The sequence below is a fragment of the Bufo bufo genome, chromosome 6 (assembly GCF_905171765.1).
Source record: "Bufo bufo chromosome 6, aBufBuf1.1, whole genome shotgun sequence".
Taxonomy (NCBI): Eukaryota; Metazoa; Chordata; class Amphibia; order Anura; family Bufonidae; genus Bufo; species Bufo bufo.
In genome coordinates, this window is record NC_053394.1 from 386,803,766 (window position 1) to 386,823,487 (window position 19,722).

Sequence of the window (19,722 nt, forward strand, 5' to 3'; positions counted from 1 at the left end):
GTTTGGCAGACTCCACCACCTGAGCGTGAGATAGAGCAGTTTCTGCAATCCCTCTCCTTACCTTCCATGACTGACCAGCAACGGGAATCACTTTGTACTCCTATAACCCCAGAAGAGATCTCTGGCATAATTAAGCACTTACCTCATCATAAAAGTCAGGGCCCTGATGGCCTCTCTAACTCCTACTACAAAACATATTTAAAGATCCTCATCCCTCATCTTTATGCGTCCCTGTCCTGAGTAATGGCTAAAGGCTAAATGCCCAAAAGAAATGTTGGAGGCGGTTATTGTAACCTTACCAAAACTAGGGAAGGATCCGTCGGTTCCTCAAAATTTCCGGCCGATCTCCCTTCTAAATACCGATCTGAAGATTTATGCTATCAAGTTGGTTTTGTACAGGGGAGGCAGATCACAGATAATTCTAGAAGGGTGCTAAACCTAATTAATCATATCAACAGAGTAGAGACGCCTGCAGTGTTTATCACATTGGACGCTGAGAAGGCATTCGACCGGGTGAATTGGTCTTTTGTCTTCCCGGTGCTCCATAAATTGGACTTTCCAGCACAAACGATTACAGCGATCAAGGCTCTGTACTCTAGCCCGACGGCTCGTGTACTGGTCAATGGAGTCTTGTCTGATCCATTCACACTATTGAATGGCACAAGACAGGGTTCCCCTAATATTTATCTTATCACTTGAACCCTTTGCGCAAGCAATCAGTCAGGCTGGGGATATAGAAGGAGTGCAGATTGGCGACCGGCAACATCGCCTCTCATTATACGCCGACGACATAATTCTTACTCTAACAAACCCGGTCTTATCCTCAGAGTCTGTAACGAGAATCATTCATACGGTTTACTATCCTATTACAAAATCAATGAAGGGAAGTCCCAGGCCCTCCCCTTTTTTATCCCATGCAAAACCCTAGAACTATTAAAGCAACATTTCCCGTGGATTGGCAGGCCTCAGAGGTGCAATATCTAGGGGTCAAAGTCACCTCCACCCCTCAGATATTGTACTCTGTGAATTTCGCGCCTTTTCTCTCGACCCTACAGATGGAGTTAGATAACATGGCTAAAACAGAAATCTCTTGGCTTGGCCGTATTGCGGCATTCCAACAGCACACACTTCCTAAACTGCTATATATGTTTAGGATTCTCCCCGTAGTGATCCCGACATCCTTCTTCACCACCATAAACAGAATGATAGATTTATCAGGCAAAGAAGGAAACCCTGAATCGCTAAGAATATTATGTGTTGGCATAAAAAATATGGAAGCTTGAGCCTTCCAAACATCTTTGATTATTATTTAGCCTCGAGAAAACCAGCTACGGGACTGGTCGCTATGAGACGTCTCTAAGCATTTGGTTCACATAGAGCAGACACAATCCCCAGCACATAATTTTAAGGCATTACTTATGGCCTCCCTGCATGGAAATCTGTCAACTACCATATCGCCCTATCTCCTCTCCACTTCTATAAGTTTTTGGAAATTATATCATGAACGAGGTAAGGGCATTACGACCCCACTAGGCAGGCTAAACCCACTTGAAGCATTGCAATGCCTCATTCCAGACCTAGCCTTGAGAACATGGAAAGAAAAGGGAATTGAGAGTGTGGAAGATCTACTATCTCATTCCTCCTTAAGGTCCTATGCGGATTTGCAACATTTATACAATATACCGCAGAAGGATTTCAATAAATACTTTAGAATTAGACAAATGCTGAACGACAACCCCACACTTGTAAGTAAAGTAAACCTAGTGCTTCTGAAACAATGGTCCTTGGTGAATTCTAAATGGACAGATTTACGGCCAATATACTCATATCTAGGTAATAAGGACTCCTTTGCAAAATCGGCTCCCCTCTTGTCATGGGAAACAGAACTAAAAATCACTCTTTCTCCTGCCCAATGGTCCACGGCTAACAGATTTGCAGCAACACATTCAAAATGCACCTCACACTTTGAATCCTATATGAAGGCGACGCTCAGATGGTATTTCACTCCTATGAGACTTAGCCAAATGTTCCCAGGTTCGGTGCAGGTGTGCTGGAGAGGATGTGGAGGAAAGGGTACACTCCTCCATATACTGTGGGATTGCCCCAAACTGAATGACTTGTGGTCCAGTGTTTTCCGAGCTTTGGCGGTGTGGTCGGACGCAGGCTGGCCGCAGATCCGGCTTTAGCCCTACTACTAATTGACCTTACGCAGATTCCTCGTAGCCACAGGATAATCACAATGCATATGTTCCTAGCCACCAAATTAACAATTAACAAAAACTGTAAAAGCTCAAACATCCCCACCTACCAGGATGTATTAAGAGCTGTAGAAACAACAAGGTCATAAGAAACAATGATCGCCCAAAAAGATTTCGCACTAGAAAAGTACGAGGAGGAGTCGGCTTGTATCCGACAGTATAATCAAGGTCATGGGACGGCAATGGGGGTGTTGAGACTCAAAGTGAGTCAATACTAAACACTGTAAGTGACAAACACAGCTAGATGCAAAAAGCCATGATTTGATATGGTTTCTCTCTACCATTCATTGTTGGTTATTCTATTCAATTTTATTTGATGTTATTCATATCTATACTTTCTTTTACCTTTCCGATTTTATTGCTGGATATCATTTCAGATAATGCTGCTTTATGACTCATCCTAGGAAATATGTAAACCTTCTATCACCATCTGACGGTTTACGCTACTAACCGTGTTTGTTTCCACTGATGGTTATGCAACGTGTAATATTACATCATGTTGCTTTACGCCATGTATATCTACCTCATGTGATTTCAATACTTGCAGATGCAATAAGATCACTTTGTTGATGCTCTATTTTGATATGTTTGGAAAATATAATAAAAATCTATTGAACATTAAATTTATGATGTGTGTGCAATGCAGGAAACATGTGTTATTTCCCCAAATGAAGTGCAGCCACAATGTTCCTGCCATTGTCACCAACCACGTTGTCCAGTTGTAGATGGAGGAGAGAAATCCAGAAGGAAACTTGCTGCCTGATGCAGATTACCAACTGATCTATGTAGCTTCTCTCGCCCAGGCTCATCCGTTTTAACCCCTTAGTGACCACCCATACGTGTTTTTACGGCGGTCACTAAAGGGGCCTTAGGCTGGGCTGCCGCGTTTTTACGGCGGCCCAGTTTAAGCGCTGCACGGCTCCCCTGTGCAGCGGGGAGCGCGGACCTGGCTCTCACATGAGAGCCGGGTCCCTGCTCTAACAGCCCGGAACGGCAGGAGTGCCGATCCGGGCTGTTTAACCCTTTACATGCCGGGCGCAATGGCACCCGCTGCATGTACAGTAAAGTGGTGACAGAGGGAGCGGACTCCCTCTGTCTCCCATCAGCACCCCGAAAATGCGATCACAGGGTGCTGATGTGCTGGGAAGCTTACCTTGCTTCCGATCAGGGCCCCGAGCCTGTCTTCCGTTACTTCCAGCAGGCTGTGCCTCTCTGGCGCAGCCTGCTGGTCAATGTTCGAATAGCATTGCTATTGAAATGCAATGCATTATAGAGATAATGCATTACATTTTAAAAGCAATCAAAATACTGTATATTATAGTCCCCTTGCGGGACTATTAAGTAGTAAAAAAAATAGAAAAAAAATACACATTTATTAAATTAAAAAAATTCCATAAAATAAAAAAATATGCTTTTTTTTCCATTGAAAATACGCTTTTCAATGAAAAAAATTGCAAAAAGAAAATATCCCCCATATGTTTGGTATTGCCGCATCCGTAACGACCGGGACTACATAAATATTACATAAATTATCCCCTATGGTGAACGCCGTAAAAAATAAAAAATAAAAAAAAAGACAGAATTTCGAATTTCTTCTTAGTTTCCACCGAAAAAAAACGTAATAACAAGCGATCAAAAAGCGGCATTTACTCCAAAATCATACCAATGAAAAATACAAGTCGTCTTTCAAAAATCAAGCCCTCACACAATTCCATATAAAAAAATAAAAAAAAGTTATGGGTCTTGTGAAGTGGCAATGCAAAATAATTTTTTGGGTTAATAAAAAGGTGTTTTATTGCAAAAAAAGTAAAATGTAAACAAAATTATAAGTATTTAGTATCACTGTAATCGTACTGACCCAGAGAATAAAGATATTATGTTATTTGTACCGAAAAATGAACGCCAAAAAATGTATAATGTAAAAACGCAGTGGCAGTATTGCTATTTTTCCCCATCTTCCTCCCAGAAAGAGTTAATAAAAGTTAATCAGAAAGTTATGTGTACCCCAAAATGGCGCCATTAAAAACTACAACTTGTCCCGTAAAAAACAAGCCCTCATAAAGCTATATAGATGAAAAAATAAAAAAAGTTATAGCTCTTGGAACGAGACCATAAAAAAAGGAAGAAAAACGCTTGGTCATAAAGGCTTGGTCACTAAGGGGTTAAATAGGACCTTTCATGTTTTTTTTTGTTTAGATAAATACCTTTCCTTGCGGGTACCCCCAGCTGATGCTGCCACCCTGTCTGTTTTTTTTTCAAAATGTTGCACGCCCGCTGTGCCCCCCTGCAGTTTTTCCGCTCAGTATGTTAATACTCAGCATCGGTACAGGGAGGAGGAGACGCCAGGGTTTTTCAATGGGCGTCTACTTCTACCTGGCTGTGATGCTCTCTGCTGTGATTGGATCGTGGCACAGCCAGGGAGAAAGAGACACCCAATAAAAAACCCTGGCGTCTCCTCCTCCCTGTACCGATGCTGAGTATTAAAATACTGAGCGGAAAAACTGCAGGGGGCCCAGCGGGGTGTAGGAGCGACAATTGTAAAAAAAACAGGCAGGGTGGCAGCCTCAGCGAGGGGTACCCTGCAAGGAAAGGTATTTATCTAAACAAAACAAAAAATAAGGTCCTCCTCTTTAACCACCTCAGCCCCCAGTGCTTAAACACCCTGAAAGACCAGGCCACTTTTTACACTTCTGACCTACACTACTTTCACCGTTTATTGCTCGGTCATGCAACTTACCACCCAAATGAATTTTACCTCCTTTTCTTCTCACTAATAGAGCTTTCATTTGGTGGTATTTCATTGCTGCTGACATTTTTACTTTTTTTGTTATTAATCGAAATTTAACGATTTTTTTGCAAAAAAATGACATTTTTCACTTTCAGTAGTAAAATTTTGCAAAAAAAAACGACATCCATATAGAAATTTTGCTCTAAATTTATAGTTCTACATGTCTTTGATAAAAAAAAAATGTTTGGGTAAAAAAAAAATGGTTTGGGTAAAAGTTATAGCGTTTACAAACTATGGTACAAAAATGTGAATTTCCGCTTTTTGAAGCAGCTCTGACTTTCTGAGCACCTGTCATGTTTCCTGAGGTTCTACAATGCCCAGACAGTACAAACACCCCACAAATGACCCCATTTCTGAAAGTACACACCCTAAGGTATTCGCTGATGGGCATAGTGAGTTCATAGAACTTTTTATTTTTTGTCACAAGTTAGCGGAAAATTATGATTTTTTTTTTTTTTTTCTTACAAAGTCTCATATTCCACTAACTTGTGACAAAAAATAAAAAGTTCTATGAACTCACTATGCCCATCAGCGAATACCTTGGGGTCTCTTCTTTCCAAAATGGGGTCACTTGTGGGGTAGTTATACTGCCCTGGCATTCTAGGGGCCCAAATGTGTGGTAAGGAGTTTGAAATCAAATTCTGTAAAAAATGACCTGTGAAATCCGAAAGGTGCTCTTTGGAATATGGGCCCCTTTGCCCACCTAGGCTGCAAAAAAGTGTCACACATCTGGTATCTCCGTACTCAGGAGAAGGTGGGGAATGTGTTTTGGGGTGTCATTTTATATATACCCATGCTGGGTGAGAGAAATATCTTGGCAAAAGACAACTTTTCCCATTTTTTTATACAAAGTTGTCATTTGACCAAGATATTTATCTCACCCAGCATGGGTATATGTAAAAAGACACCCCAAAACACATTCCTCAACTTCTCCTGAGTACGGGGATACCAGATGTGTGACACTTTTTTGCAGCCTAGGTGGGCAAAGGGGCCCATATTCCAAAGAGCACCTTTCGGATTTCACTCCTCATTTTTTCCTGAATTTGATTTCAAACTCCTTACCACACATTTGGGCCCCTAGAATACCAGGGCAGTATAACTACCCCACAAGTGACCCCATTTTGGAAAGAAGACACCCCAAGGTATTCCGTGAGGGGCATGGCGAGTTCCTAGAATTTTTTATTTTTTGTCACAAGTTAGTGGAAAATGATGATTTTTTTTTTGATTTTTTTTTTCATACAAAGTCTCATATTCCACAAACTTGTGACAAAAAATAAAAACTTCCATGAACTCACTATGCCCATCAGCGAATACCTTGGGGTCTCTTCTTTCCAAAATGGGGTCACTTGTGGGGTAGTTATACTGCCCTGGCATTCTAGGGGCCCAAATGTGTGGTAAGTAGGTAAATGACCTGTGAAATCCGAAAGGTGCTCTTTGGAATGTGGGCCCCTTTGCCCACCTAGGCTGCAAAAAAGTGTCACACATCTGGTATCTCTGTATTCAGGAGAAGTTGAGGAATGTGTTTTGGGGTGTCTTTTTACATATACCCATGCTGGGTGAGATAAATATCTTGGTCAAATGCCAACTTTGTATAAAAAAATGGGAAAAGTTGTCTTTTGCCAAGATATTTCTCTCACCCAGCATGGGTATATGTAAAATGACACCCCAAAACACATTCCCCAACTTCTCCCGATTACGGAGATACCAGATGTGTGACACTTTTTTGCAGCCTAGGTGGGCAAAGGGGCCCATATTCAAAAGAGCACCTTTCGGATTTCACAGGTCATTTTTTACAGAATTTGATTTCAAACTCCTTACCACACATTTGGGCCCCTAGAATGCCAGGGCAGTATAACTACCCCACAAGTGACCCCATTTTGGAAAGAAGAGACCCCAAGGTATTCGCTGATGGGCATAGTGAGTTCATGGAACTTTTTATTTTTTGTCACAAGTTAGTGGAATATGAGACTTTGTATGAAAAAAAAAATAAAAAAAAAAATAAGCATTTTCCACTAACTTGTGACAAAAAATAAAAAATTCTAGGAACTCGCCATGCCCCTCACGGAATACCTTGGGGTGTCTTCTTTCCAAAATGGGGTCACTTGTGGGGTAGTTATACTGCCCTGGCATTTTCCAGGGGCCCTAATGTGTGGTAAGTAGGTAAATGACCTGTGAAATCCTAAAGGTGCTCTTTGGAATATGGGCCCCTTTGCCCACCTAGGCTGCAAAAAAGTGTCACACATGTGGTATCGCCGTATTCAGGAGAAGTTGGGGAATGTGTTTTGGGGTGTCATTTTACATATACCCATGCTGGGTGAGAGAAATATCTTGGCAAAAGACAACTTTTCCCATTTTTTTATACAAAGTTGGCATTTGACCAAGATATTTCTCTCACCCAGCATGGGTATATGTAAAATGACACCCCAAAACACATTCCCCAACTTCTCCTGAGTACGGCGATACCAGATGTGTGACACTTTTTTGCAGCCTAGATGCGCAAAGGTGCCCAAATTCCTTTTAGGAGGGCATTTTTAGACATTTGGATACCAGACTTCTTCTCACGCTTTGGGGCCCCTAGAATGCCAGAGCAGTATAAATACCCCACATGTGACCCCATTTTGGAAAGAAGACACCCCAAGGTATTCAATGAGGGGCATGGCGAGTTCATAGAAATTTTTTTTTTTTTGGCACAAGTTAGCGGAAATTGATATTTTTAATTTTTTTCTCACAAAGTCTCCCGTTCCGCTAACTTGGGACAAAAAATTCAATCTTTCATGGACTCAATATGCCCCTCACGGAATACCTGGGGGTGTCTTCTTTCCGAAATGGGGTCACATGTGGGGTATTTATACTGCCCTGGCATTCTAGGGGCCCTAAAGCGTGAGAAGAAGTCTGGAATATAAATGTCTAAAAAATTTTACGCATTTGGATTCCGTGAGGGGTATGGTGAGTTCATGTGAGATTTTATTTTTTGACACAAGTTAGTGGAATATGAGACTTTGTAAGAAAAAAAAAAAAAAATTCTGCTAACTTGGGCCAAAAAAATATCTGAATGGAGCCTTACAGAGGGGGGGGGGGGGGGATCAATGACAGGGGGGTGATCAATGACAGGGGGGGTGATCAATGACAGGGGGGTTGATCAATGACAGGGGGGTTGATCAATGACAGGGGGGTGATCAGGGAGTCTATATGGGGTGATCACCACAGTCATTGATCACGCCCCTGTAAGGCTTCATTCAGACGTCCGGATGCGTTTTGCGGATCCGATCCATCTATCAGTGCATCCGTAAAAATCATGCGGACATCTGAATGGAGCTTTACAGGGGGGTAATCAATGACAGGGGGGTGATCAGGGAGTCTATATGGGGTGATCACCACAGTCATTGATCATGCCCCTGTAAGGCTTCATTCAGACGTCCGGATGCGTTTTGCGGATCGGATCCATCTATCAGTGCATCCGTAAAAATCATGCGGACATCTGAATGGAGCTTTACAGGGGGGTGATCAATGACAGGGGGGTGATCAGGGAGTCTATATGGGGTGATCACCACAGTCATTGATCATGCCCCTGTAAGGCTTCATTCAGACGTCCGGATGCGTTTTGCGGATCGGATCCATCTATCAGTGCATCCGTAAAAATCATGCGGACATCTGAATGGAGCTTTACAGGGGGGTGATCAGGGAGTCTATATGGGGTGATCACCACAGTCATTGATCATGCCCCTGTAAGGCTTCATTCAGACGTCCGGATGCGTTTTGAGGATCGGATCCATCTATCAGTGCATCCGTAAAAATCATGCGGACATCTGAATGGAGCTTTACAGGGGGGTGATCAGGGAGTCTATATGGGGTGATCACCACAGTCATTGATCATGCCCCTGTAAGGCTTCATTCAGACGTCCGGATGCGTTTTGCGGATCGGATCCATCTATCAGTGCATCCGTAAAAATCATGAGGACATCTGAATGGAGCTTTACAGGGGGGTGATCAGGGAGTCTATATGGGGTGATCACCACAGTCATTGATCATGCCCCTGTAAGGCTTCATTCAGACGTCCGGATGCGTTTTGAGGATCGGATCCATCTATCAGTGCATCCGTAAAAATCATGAGGACATCTGAATGGAGCTTTACAGGGGGGTGATCAGGGAGTCTATATGGGGTGATCACCACAGTCATTGATCATGCCCCTGTAAGGCTTCATTCAGACGTCCGGATGCGTTTTGAGGATCGGATCCATCTATCAGTGCATCCGTAAAAATCATGCGGACGTCTGAATGGAGCTTTACAGGGGGTTGATCAATGACAGGGGTGTAATCAATGACAGGGGGGGTGATCAGGGAGTCTATATGGGGTGATAACCACAGTCATTGATCACGCCCCTGTAAGGCTTCATTCAGACGTCCGGATGCGTTTTGCGGATCTGATCCATCTATCAGTGGATCCGTAAAAATCATGCGGACATCTGAATGGAGCTTTACAGGGGGGTAATCAATGACAGGGGGGTGATCAATGACAGGGGGGTGATCAGGGAGTCTATATGGGGTGATCAGGGGTGATCAGGGGCTAATAAGGGGTTAATAAGTGACGGGGGGGGTGTAGTGTAGTGTAGTGGTGCTTGGTGGGACTTTACTGAGCTACCTGTGTCCTCTGGTGGTCGATCCAAACAAATGGGACCACCAGAGGACCAGGTAGCAGGTATATTAGACGCTGTTATCAAAACAGCGTCTAATATACCTGTTAGGGGTTAAAAAAAACACATCTCCAGCCTGCCAGCGAACGATCGCCGCTGGCAGGCTGGAGATCAACTCTCTTACCTTCCGTTCCTGTGAGCGCGCGCGCCTGTGTGCGCGCGTTCACAGGAAATCTCGCCCATCGCGAGATGACGCATATATGCGTGACTCTGCGCAGGGCTGCCACCTCCGGAACGCGATCCTGCGTTAGGCGGTCCGGAGGTGGTTAAGACAACATGGCAATGCTTCAGTTTGCACATAAAAAAGGAGGGAGTAGAAGTGGAAGCAACAATGTGCTCTGTTTTTGTTGGGGATAGGAGGATGTCCATTGAGGAGGACGTGGATAAGCACCTGGTGTAGGGTACCAGATAATCAGCAATTGCAAACTGCAGCATGGTGGCCAAGACCATACAGTGGTTTAAGAAGACAGGTCCCACTCAGAACATGCCTCATCATGAGTCGACCGAAGAAGTTGAGTGCACATGCTCAGCTCCATATTCAGAGGTTGTCTTTTCAAAATAGACGTATGCCATCATGGAGGAGTGGAAGAGAATTCAAGTGGCAACCCGTGAACTCCATGCCCAAGAGAGTTAAGGCAGTGCTGGAAAATAATGGTGGCCACACAAAATATTAAGACTTTGAGCTCAATTTGGCCATTCTCACTTAGGGGTGTACTCACCTTTGTTGCCAGCGGTATAGACATTAGTGGTTGTGTGTTGAGTTATTTTAAGGGCACACCAAATTTACACCGTTATACAAGTTGTCCACTGACTACTTTACATTGCATCAAAGTGTCAGATCTTCAGTGTTGTCCCATGAAAAGATAGAATAAAATATTTACGAAAATGTGAGAGGTGGAATGACTTTTGTGAGATACTGTAGGCACCAGCATCAGATCTTGATAATTTGCTTGCCCAAATGCATTCAGCATGACAGAAAATTCCTCAGACAATCATTAGTAACCTCATTGGTAGGATGCCAAGGCGTGTAAGTGAATGTATTTATGCACGTGGCTCTCATACGCAATACTGAATAAAGCGAGATGTTTTGCTTATTTTGTTTCCGGTTTTTATCATTTGCAGATGATTAAAGTGGTTCTCCAAGATTTTCCTCAGCATAGGTCATCAATATGAGATCAGCAGAGGTCCGGTCCCTGCACCACCACCAATCAGCTGTCTGAGGAAGCCTCAGTGCTCACCGGAGCTCCAGTTAATACAAAGCCTCCTCACAGCTTACCAAGCACAGCGCCGTCTGTTGAATAGTAGCTGTGCTTGGCATTGCAGCTCAGACCCATTAATCTGTGCCTAGGCCATATGACCAATGAACGTCACATTGCATGGCCAGGAAGAGGCCTAAGAGCGCGCAGAGCACAGTGTCCTCTCCATACATCTGACCGACAAGGCTGCCGATCTGATATTAATTACCTCTCCTGGGGATGGACTATATACATCATATACATACTGTATATCACCTAGAACGCTGTCACATTTCCATCCATATTTAATTTGAATCTGTGAATATAACGCTAGAAAAACTGACAGAAGAGAGAACCTAAAAATGTAACATAAAATTGGAGTAGAATCTTAGAGACCTCTCTGCTTTACTTAGTAGTCACTACTCACCTGGGCGGTTATCTGTAGGAATGTCCTCTGTACTCTGCTCATTGCCCCTCACATATGTCTCTGTAGGAATAATATTCTTCAGATCTTCACCCGGATTCACAAGCTGTGAAACAAATATTGTAGAAGTCATCAGACGGTTGGAAAAGTCATGTAGAAGGTTTTATATGACATGAAAAGATGACCAAAAATGACCGGATAGCAGGAGTTATCTGACCCAAATATTTGCAGGTCTCCTGTATACAGAAGTATTTGTTCTCCCACTTAGAAATCATGGAGGGGTCTGAAATTTATACTGTAGGTGCATTCCCACTCTAAAAGACAGAATTAAAAAACTAAATTCAGGAAATCACATTGTATGGATTTTTAAAGAATTTATTTGTCTTGCACTGCTGAACATAAGTATTTGAACACCTGGCAATCAGCAAGAATTCTGGCTCTCAAAGACCTGTTACTGTGCCTTTAAAAAGTCCACCTCTACTTCACTTATTAATCTAACTTAGTAGCACCTATCTGAGCTCTTTAAACACCCCTGTTCACCCCACAGTCAGTCAGATGCCAACTACTACCATGGGCAAGACCAAAGAGCTGTCAAAAGACACCAGAGACCTCCACAAGGCTGGAAAGGGCTACGGGGCAATTGCCAAGCAGCTTGGTGAAAATAGATCAAATGTTGGAGCAATTGTTAGAAAATGGAAGAGGCTGAAGACGACTGTCAGTCTCCCTTGGACTGGGGCTCCATGCAAGATCTCACCTCGTGGGGTATCACTGATGATAAGAAAGGTGAGGAATCAGCCCTATACTACAAGGGAGGAGCTGGTCAATGACATGAAGAGAGCTGGGACCACAGTTTTTAAAGGTCACTGTCGGTAGAACCGCTGTCATGGTTTCAAATCATGCATTGCACGGGAGGCTACCCTGCTCAAGTCATCACATGTCCAGGCCCGTCTGAGGTTTGCCAATGACCACCTGGATGATCCAAAGGAGGCATGGGAGAAAGTCATGTGGTCAGATGAGACCAAAAGTAGAAATTTTTGGTCTAAACTTCACTCGTCGTGTTTGGAAGAAAAAGAAGGATGAGTTGCATCCCAAGAACACCATCCCTACTATGAAGCATGGGGGTGGTAACATCATGCTTTGGGGGTGCTTTTCTGTGAAAAGGACAGGACGACTGCACTGTATTTAGGAAGAGGATGAATGGGACCATTTATTGTGAGATTTTGAGCAACAACCTCCTTCCCCCAGTCAGAGCATTGAAGATGGGTCGTGGCTGGGTCTTCCAACATGACAACGACCCGAAGCACACAGCCAGGATAACCAAGGAGTGGCTCCGTAATAAGCATTTCAAGGTTCTGGAGGGGCCTAGCCAGTCTCCAGACCTAAATCCAATAGAACATCTTTGGAGGGATCTGAAACTCTGTGTTGCTCAGCGACAGCCCGAAACCTGACAGATCTAGAAGAGATCTGTGTGGAGGAGTGGGCAAAAATCCCTGTTGCAGTGTGTGCAAACCTGGTCAAGAACTACAGGAAACGTTTGATCTCTGTAATTGCAAACAAAGGCTTCTGTACCAAATATTAACACAGATTTTCTCAGGTGTTCAAATACTTATGTTAAGCAGTACTAAGCAGCATTACATTGTTTGTGCACCTGTTGCCCTTGCTGGCCGTCCCAGGGCTGTGAAGCCGGTAAGCCAAAGTTCTTTCGGTCCATGGCTTGTTTACCTCCTCGGAATGGGCATAATCATCTGCTCTGCTGCAGCCAATGACTGGATTAAGGAGTAACATGTCCACAAGAAACACATCACCACTAAAGTCAATCATTGGCTGCAGTCAAGGAGGTGACCATGCCTGTGCCGGCGAGGAAGCAAACAACATTTACTGGAAGATGGACATAATGGAGCCAGCGTGCATAACCGAAGCTAAGGGTAGCAGGTACATATGACTCTTTCCATAGTAGAGGCTGCGGGCACATGTAAAAAGTTACTTATTCCTGAACAAACCCTTTAATGCTGTCTTCCTGTTCTGTCTACCCGTTTTGGGATGACTGCAGGCATGAAGATACTGTAACTAGTATAAAGGGACAGAGGAGAACACAGGAGAGGTGAGGCATGATTATCACCACTAGAACCCCCTACTTATATCTCACTATAGTATAAAGGACAGGGGAGAACACAGGGGAGGTGAGAACTGATTATCTATCATCACTAGAACACTCTGCTATCATTGATTATAGTGTAAGGACAAAGTGGATTGACTAGAGTTCTAAGGGCCCCAGGGCAAACTGTTGTGCCACTCTTGTGCAACCACAAAAGAACTGCAGCAGTTCACAGAGATGGTCATCTTAAAAGTCTGTACAGGCAGAAAATTGTGAGAAGCTACAGACAACATGTAACGTCTACGGTCAGCTGTAATCCTGCCATCTCCACCTTTCTCATTATACAAGGATAAAACATATAATACTGATCTACACAACCTTCTACAGATCATAGGGGACATTTTATGAGACCTTATCTCTATCTACCTGATCATCCTGTGGGACATTGTGATGTTCTTCTGAACCATCCTGTAGAAGAAGAGGACTGGGACATCTTTCGGGTGTTCGTCTCTCTTCCTTAACTGTAGGAAACACATCCAGTGACTGAATTCCTTCCTTACATACAGATAATGAGAGGACGTGTGTATTTAGTCATGTCTATTACCTGGTGATGTGAGGGGCCGGTGATCCTCCATCAGGATGCCCTTATATCCATCTACCTGATCATCCTGTGGGACATAGTAATGTTCTTCTGAATTATCCTGTGGAAGAAGAGGACTGGGACATCTTTCGGGTGTTCGTCTCTCTTCCTTAACTGTAGGAAACATATCCAGTGACGGAATTCATTGCTTACATACAGATAATGAGAGGACGTGTGTATTTAGTCATGTCTATTACCTGGTGATGTGAGGGACCGGTGATCCTCCATCATGACGTCCTTGTACAGATTTTTGTGTCCTTCTAAATACTCCCACTCCTCCATGGAGAAATAGACGGTGACATCCTGACACCTTATAGGAACCTGACAACACAATGATACAGTCATCACCCAGATCCCTTCATAGCTTTCCTGTATAAGGTCCCAGCATTCACAGCAGTATCACCTCTCCAGTCAGCAGCTCAATCATCTTGTTGGTAAGTTTTAAGATCATCTCTCTATTGATTTTCTCATGTATCAGGGGGTGAGGTGGAGGCCCCATGATTGGGCTCAGGGTTCGTCCCCATCCTTCAGACACAGGGACCTGACAGCGGTCAGTAGAGGTCTTCTTTACTACTGTGTAGTCCTGGTTATGGAGAGACACAGTAATAAATACCACTCCATACATCTCCAGAGTCCCTCACCTCTCCAGTCATGTCCATCTGTTAGTAACAGATAAGATGATGTAATGTGACATCATCAGAACCTCTCACCTCTCCAGTAAGATGGAAGAGGATCTCTAGGGTGAGATTTATTATACTCTCTGCCATCTTGTCCCTTTCCATCTTTGATAGGTCAATCAGGAGAAGGGTCTTATATAGAATATATATCCACTGAGCGGATCCTATATTGTAGGAACCTGAATGGAAAGAAGATGAGAAGATGTAAATTGAAAATACCATGTACAATACCATTACTGGAGATAATAAGAGGAGACATCGGAGGAGACAATAAAGTGTAGATGTTGTGTTCTCTTGTGATCTAAACATTTGTGAGGTCAAGGCAGTTTTAAGGGTAAGTCACACCTTCACATGACCCTACAGCCATGTCATCAGTGATGCCAGTATGAACAGCACGTGACCGCTATAGACCATCCTAGGCCTTAATGGTCAGGTGATATACATACCGCCATCGGAGCTCTAACTAATACTGTCGCTGGAGTGATGTAAACAGACTGAAGGAGACCACAGGAGCCTCAGTGCTGGAGCACTGGAGGATTCTACAGGACTTATGTTATCCGGGTAATTGTAAAATGCTGCAGAATATGTTGGCGATACATAAAGTAGAATTTAGACTTACTGGTAAATAGTTTTCCAAGAGTCCGACATGACAGCACACATGGAGCATGTCCATATATACCTCTAAAGGGACAGGAAGAACAGAGAGGTTAAAAGCCCCTTCCTCCCCTCCAACACCAGTGTTTTTAAATCATCACATCGGTCAAGCAAGATATATACAGTACATATATCTACACAAATTGCAAAGTAATAAACCATATACACTGCTCAAAAAAATAAAAGGAACACAAAAATAACGCATCCTAGATCTGAATTAATTAAATATTCTTCTGAAATACTTTGTTCTTTACATAGTTGAATGTGCTGACAACAAAATCACACAAAAATAAAAAAAATGAAAATCAAATTTTTCAACCCATGGAGGTCTGGATTTGGGGTCACACTCAAAATTAAAGTGGAAAAACACACTACAGGCTGATCCAACTTTGATGTAATGTCCTTAAAACAAGTCAAAATGAGGCTCAGTAGTGTGTGTGGCCTCCACGTGCCTGTATGACCTCCCTACAACGCCTGTGCATGCTCCTGATGAGGTGGCGGACGGTCTCCTGAAGGATCTCCTCCCAGACCTGGACTAAAGCATCTGCCAACTCCTGGACAGTCTGTGGTGCAACGTGACGTTGGTGGATAGAGCGAGACATGATGTCCCAGATGTGCTCAATTGGATTCAGGTCTGGGGAACGGGCGGGCCAGTCCATAGCATCAATGCCTTCGTCTTGCAGGAACTGCTGACACACTCCAGCCACATGAGGTCTAGCATTGTCTTGCATTAGGAGGAACCCAGGGCCAACCGTACCAGCATATGGTCTCACAAGGGGTCTGAGGATCTCATCTCGGTACCTAATGGCAGTCAGGCTACCTCTGGCGAGCACATGGAGGGCTGTGCGGCTCTCCAAAGAAATGCCACCCTACACCATTACTGACCCAATGCCAAACCGGTCATGCTGGAGGATGTTGCAGGCAGCAGAATGTTCTCCATGGCGTCTCAAGACTCTGTCACGTCTGTCACATGTGCTCAGTGTGAACCTGCTTTCATCTGTGAAGAGGACAGGGCACCAGTGGCGAATTTGCCAATCTTGGTGTTCTCTGGCAAATGCCAAACGTCCTGCACGGTGTTGGGCTGTAAGCTCAACCCCCACCTGTGGACGTCGGGCCCTCATATCACCCTCATGGAGTCTGTTTCTGACCGTTTGAGCAGACACATGCACATTTGTGGCCTGCTGGAGGTCATTTTGCAGGGCTCTGGCAGTGCTCCTCCTGTTCCTCCTTGCACAAAGGTGGAGGTAGCGGTCCTTCTGCTGGGTTGTTGCCCTCCTACGGCCTCCTCCACGTCTCCTGATGTACTGGTCTGTCTCCTGGTAGCGCCTCCATGCTCTGGACACTACGCTGACAGACACAGCAAACCTTCTTGCCACAGCTCACATTGATGTGCCATCCTGGATAAGCTGCACTACCTGAGCCACTTGTGTGGGTTGTAGACTCCATCTCATGCTACCACTAGAGTGAAAGCACCGCCAGCATTCAAAAGTGACCAAAACATCAGCCAGGAAGCATAGGAACTGAGAAGTGGTCTGTTGGAACCACCTGCAGAACCACTCCTTTATTGGGGGTGTCTTGCTAATTGCCTATAATTTCCACCTGTTGTCTATCCCATTTGCACAACAGCATGTGAAATTGATTGTCACTCAGTGTTGCTTCCTAAGTGGACAGTTTGATTTCACAGAAGTGTGATTGACTTGGAGTTACATTGTGTTGTTTAAGTGTTCCCTTAATTTTTTTGAGCATTGTATATTTAGGGAAGGATAAGTAGGGTGCTGTCTTGTTGGACTCCTGGAAAACTATTTACCGGTAAGTCTAAAATTCTACCTTCCAGGACGTCCTCCATGACAGCACACAAGGAGCAATACCAGATAAACATGGGAGGAACCACAGCCTGTAGGACTTTACGTCCAAAGGCTAGGTCTCTATTAGCAGATAGGTCTAGTCTGTAGAAGGTTTTCAAAATAGACCAGGTAGGTGCCCTGCAGATTTGTTCCAGTGAGGCATTAGCTCTTTCCGCCCAACAAGCAGCCACTGCTTTATTAGAATGGGCTGTGACTTTGAATAGGCAGTCTTTATTCTGGGAAGTATAAGCTTGCTGGATTGTTGATTTAATCCATCTTGCAATAGTGGATTTTGAAGCTTGTTTTCCCATATTCTTCCCTACGAATTGTACAAATAAAGCTGAATCTATCCTGAAGGGGTGAGTGACTTCTAAATATTGTATTACTGAATGACGAACATCTAGAGCAGGGATGCCCAACCTGCGGCCCTCCAGATGTTGCAAAACTACAACTCCCAGCATGCCTGGACAGCCTACAGCTATCAGTCTACAGCAGGGTATTGTGGGAGTTGTAGTTTTACAACAGCTGGAGGGCCGTAGGTTGAGCATCCCTGATCTAGAGTATGAAAACGTTGTTATTTCGCATTCTTCGGATCTGTACAAAAACGACTTTTGGCATAAAGGCAGGGTCCAATTTTAAGATTACTCTGTCTTCCAGAATCCTCATATATAAGGTTCTCTTGAAGAAAAAGCCTGTATCTCTCCTACTCTACTTGCCGATGTTACGGCCACTAGAAATACTCTTTTGAAAGAGAGCATTTTTATTTCACAGTTTTCTAAATTTTCTAAAAGGAGGATTACAAAGGTGCTCCAATACTAGTGACAAGTCCCAAGGAGGGACTGACTTTCTTACCAGAGGCTGGATTCTGGAGATGGCAGGAGAAAATGTTTTTATCCAATTGTGCCTTGCTAGAGGGAAGTCAAGAAACCAACTCATAGCTGAAATCTGAACTTTTATAGTACTGGGCCTGAGACCCACGTCAAAACCTTTCTGCAGAAAATCTAGAATGTCCTGAATAGAAGGGGAAACTGACTCTTTGTGAAGAGAAACAAACCAGGAACGGAATTTCTTTAAAATCTTACCGTAGATGGCAGAAGTAACCATCTTGTCACTTTGTTGCATGGTTGTTATAACTCTTTCTGACAGGCCCCTGGCTCTTAGTATCTGCTCTTCAGAATCCATGCTGCCAGCTTCAACCTGTGCACTTGTGGATGCCAAAGAGGTCCCTGAGACAATAGGTCGTCGTCTGGGTGAAGAAAAAAGGGTTCCTCCAATGCCAAGTTCTTTAGAATTGGGAGCCAGCTTTGTTTCGGCCAATATGGAGCTATTAGGACCAGAGTTACTCGTTCTGACCTCAGCTTTTTCAGGATTGGCCCAATTAGAGGAAAAGGTGGGAAGGCATAGGCCAGATCCATATCCCAACTCTGAGACAAAGCATCTACTGCCACTGGTCTGTCCCACAGATTTAGTGAGAAGAAAAAGGGAAGATGAGTATTTTTTCTTGAGGCAAAGAGGTCCAATTGAGGAGTCCCCCATTTCAGTACAGTTGTGTTCAAAATAATAGCAGTGCGTTTAAAAAAAAATTAACAAAGCTCAAAATCCTTCTAATAGCTTCTATTTCTATGCACAGAAATGCATTGGGAACACTAAACATTATATTCCAAATCAGAACATGAAGAAAAATATATCAAATTTGTGTTGTTCCTCTAAAAAGATTGAAGAAAAGTGAATATTAGACTGTTCAAAAAATAGCAGTGTTTGTATTCTTCTTTACAAACTCAATCATTCACTATATAAACTGAAAAATGTTTGAAGATTTTGCTTTCCTTTGAATCACTTAACACATATTTAGTTGTATAACCACTGTTTATGAGAACTGCTGTACATCTGTGTTGCATGGAGTCAACCAACTTCTGGCAACTGTGAACAGGTACTCCAGCCCAGGATGATTGGACTACATTCCACAGTTCTTCTCAGTGTACTGTGGCTTGAATTCAGTGTTTGGGGGGTCATCTGACAAAATGTCTCCAGTCACTAGACCCAAAAAGAACAATCTTACTTTAATCAGTCCACAAAATGTCTCTTTAGGCCAGTCAATGTGCTCTTTGGCAAATTGTAACCTCTTCATCACATTTCTTTTTTTTCAATGGTGGGACTTTGCGGGGGCTTCTTGCAGATAGCTTGGCTTCACATAGGCGTCTTCTAATTGTAACAGTACTCACAGGTAACTTTAGACCTTCTTTGATCTTCCTGGAGCTGATTGTTGGCCGAGTCCTTGCCATTTTGGCTACTCTTCTATCCATTTGAATTGTAGTTTTTCGCTTTCTTCCACGTCTTTCAGGTTTTGGTTGCCATGTTAAAGCATTTGTGATCATTTTAGCTGAGCCGGCTATCATTTTCTGCACTTCTTTATATG

The 19,722-nt window shown here is 43.6% G+C and overlaps 1 protein-coding gene and 2 long non-coding RNA genes across 3 annotated transcripts in view; all 3 read right to left on the bottom strand.

Annotated features, from left to right (window-relative positions):
* LOC121003515 overlaps positions 1 to 19,722 on the bottom strand; it is a gene marked incomplete at its 5' end in the record, with an annotated part of 1,598,977 nt that overhangs the window by 1,308,902 nt on the left and 270,353 nt on the right.
* LOC121003605 lies at positions 13,966 to 14,373 on the bottom strand. Its single transcript, XR_005779547.1, has 3 exons — positions 14,329 to 14,373; positions 14,096 to 14,245; positions 13,966 to 14,012 (listed from the first exon to the last, which is right to left on the bottom strand). It is a non-coding gene; the product is annotated as an uncharacterized LOC121003605 (long non-coding RNA).
* Positions 14,400 to 15,563, bottom strand: LOC121003594. The gene is made up of 4 exons (XR_005779536.1): positions 15,428 to 15,563; positions 14,842 to 14,987; positions 14,535 to 14,714; positions 14,400 to 14,452 (listed from the first exon to the last, which is right to left on the bottom strand). It is a non-coding gene; the product is annotated as an uncharacterized LOC121003594 (long non-coding RNA).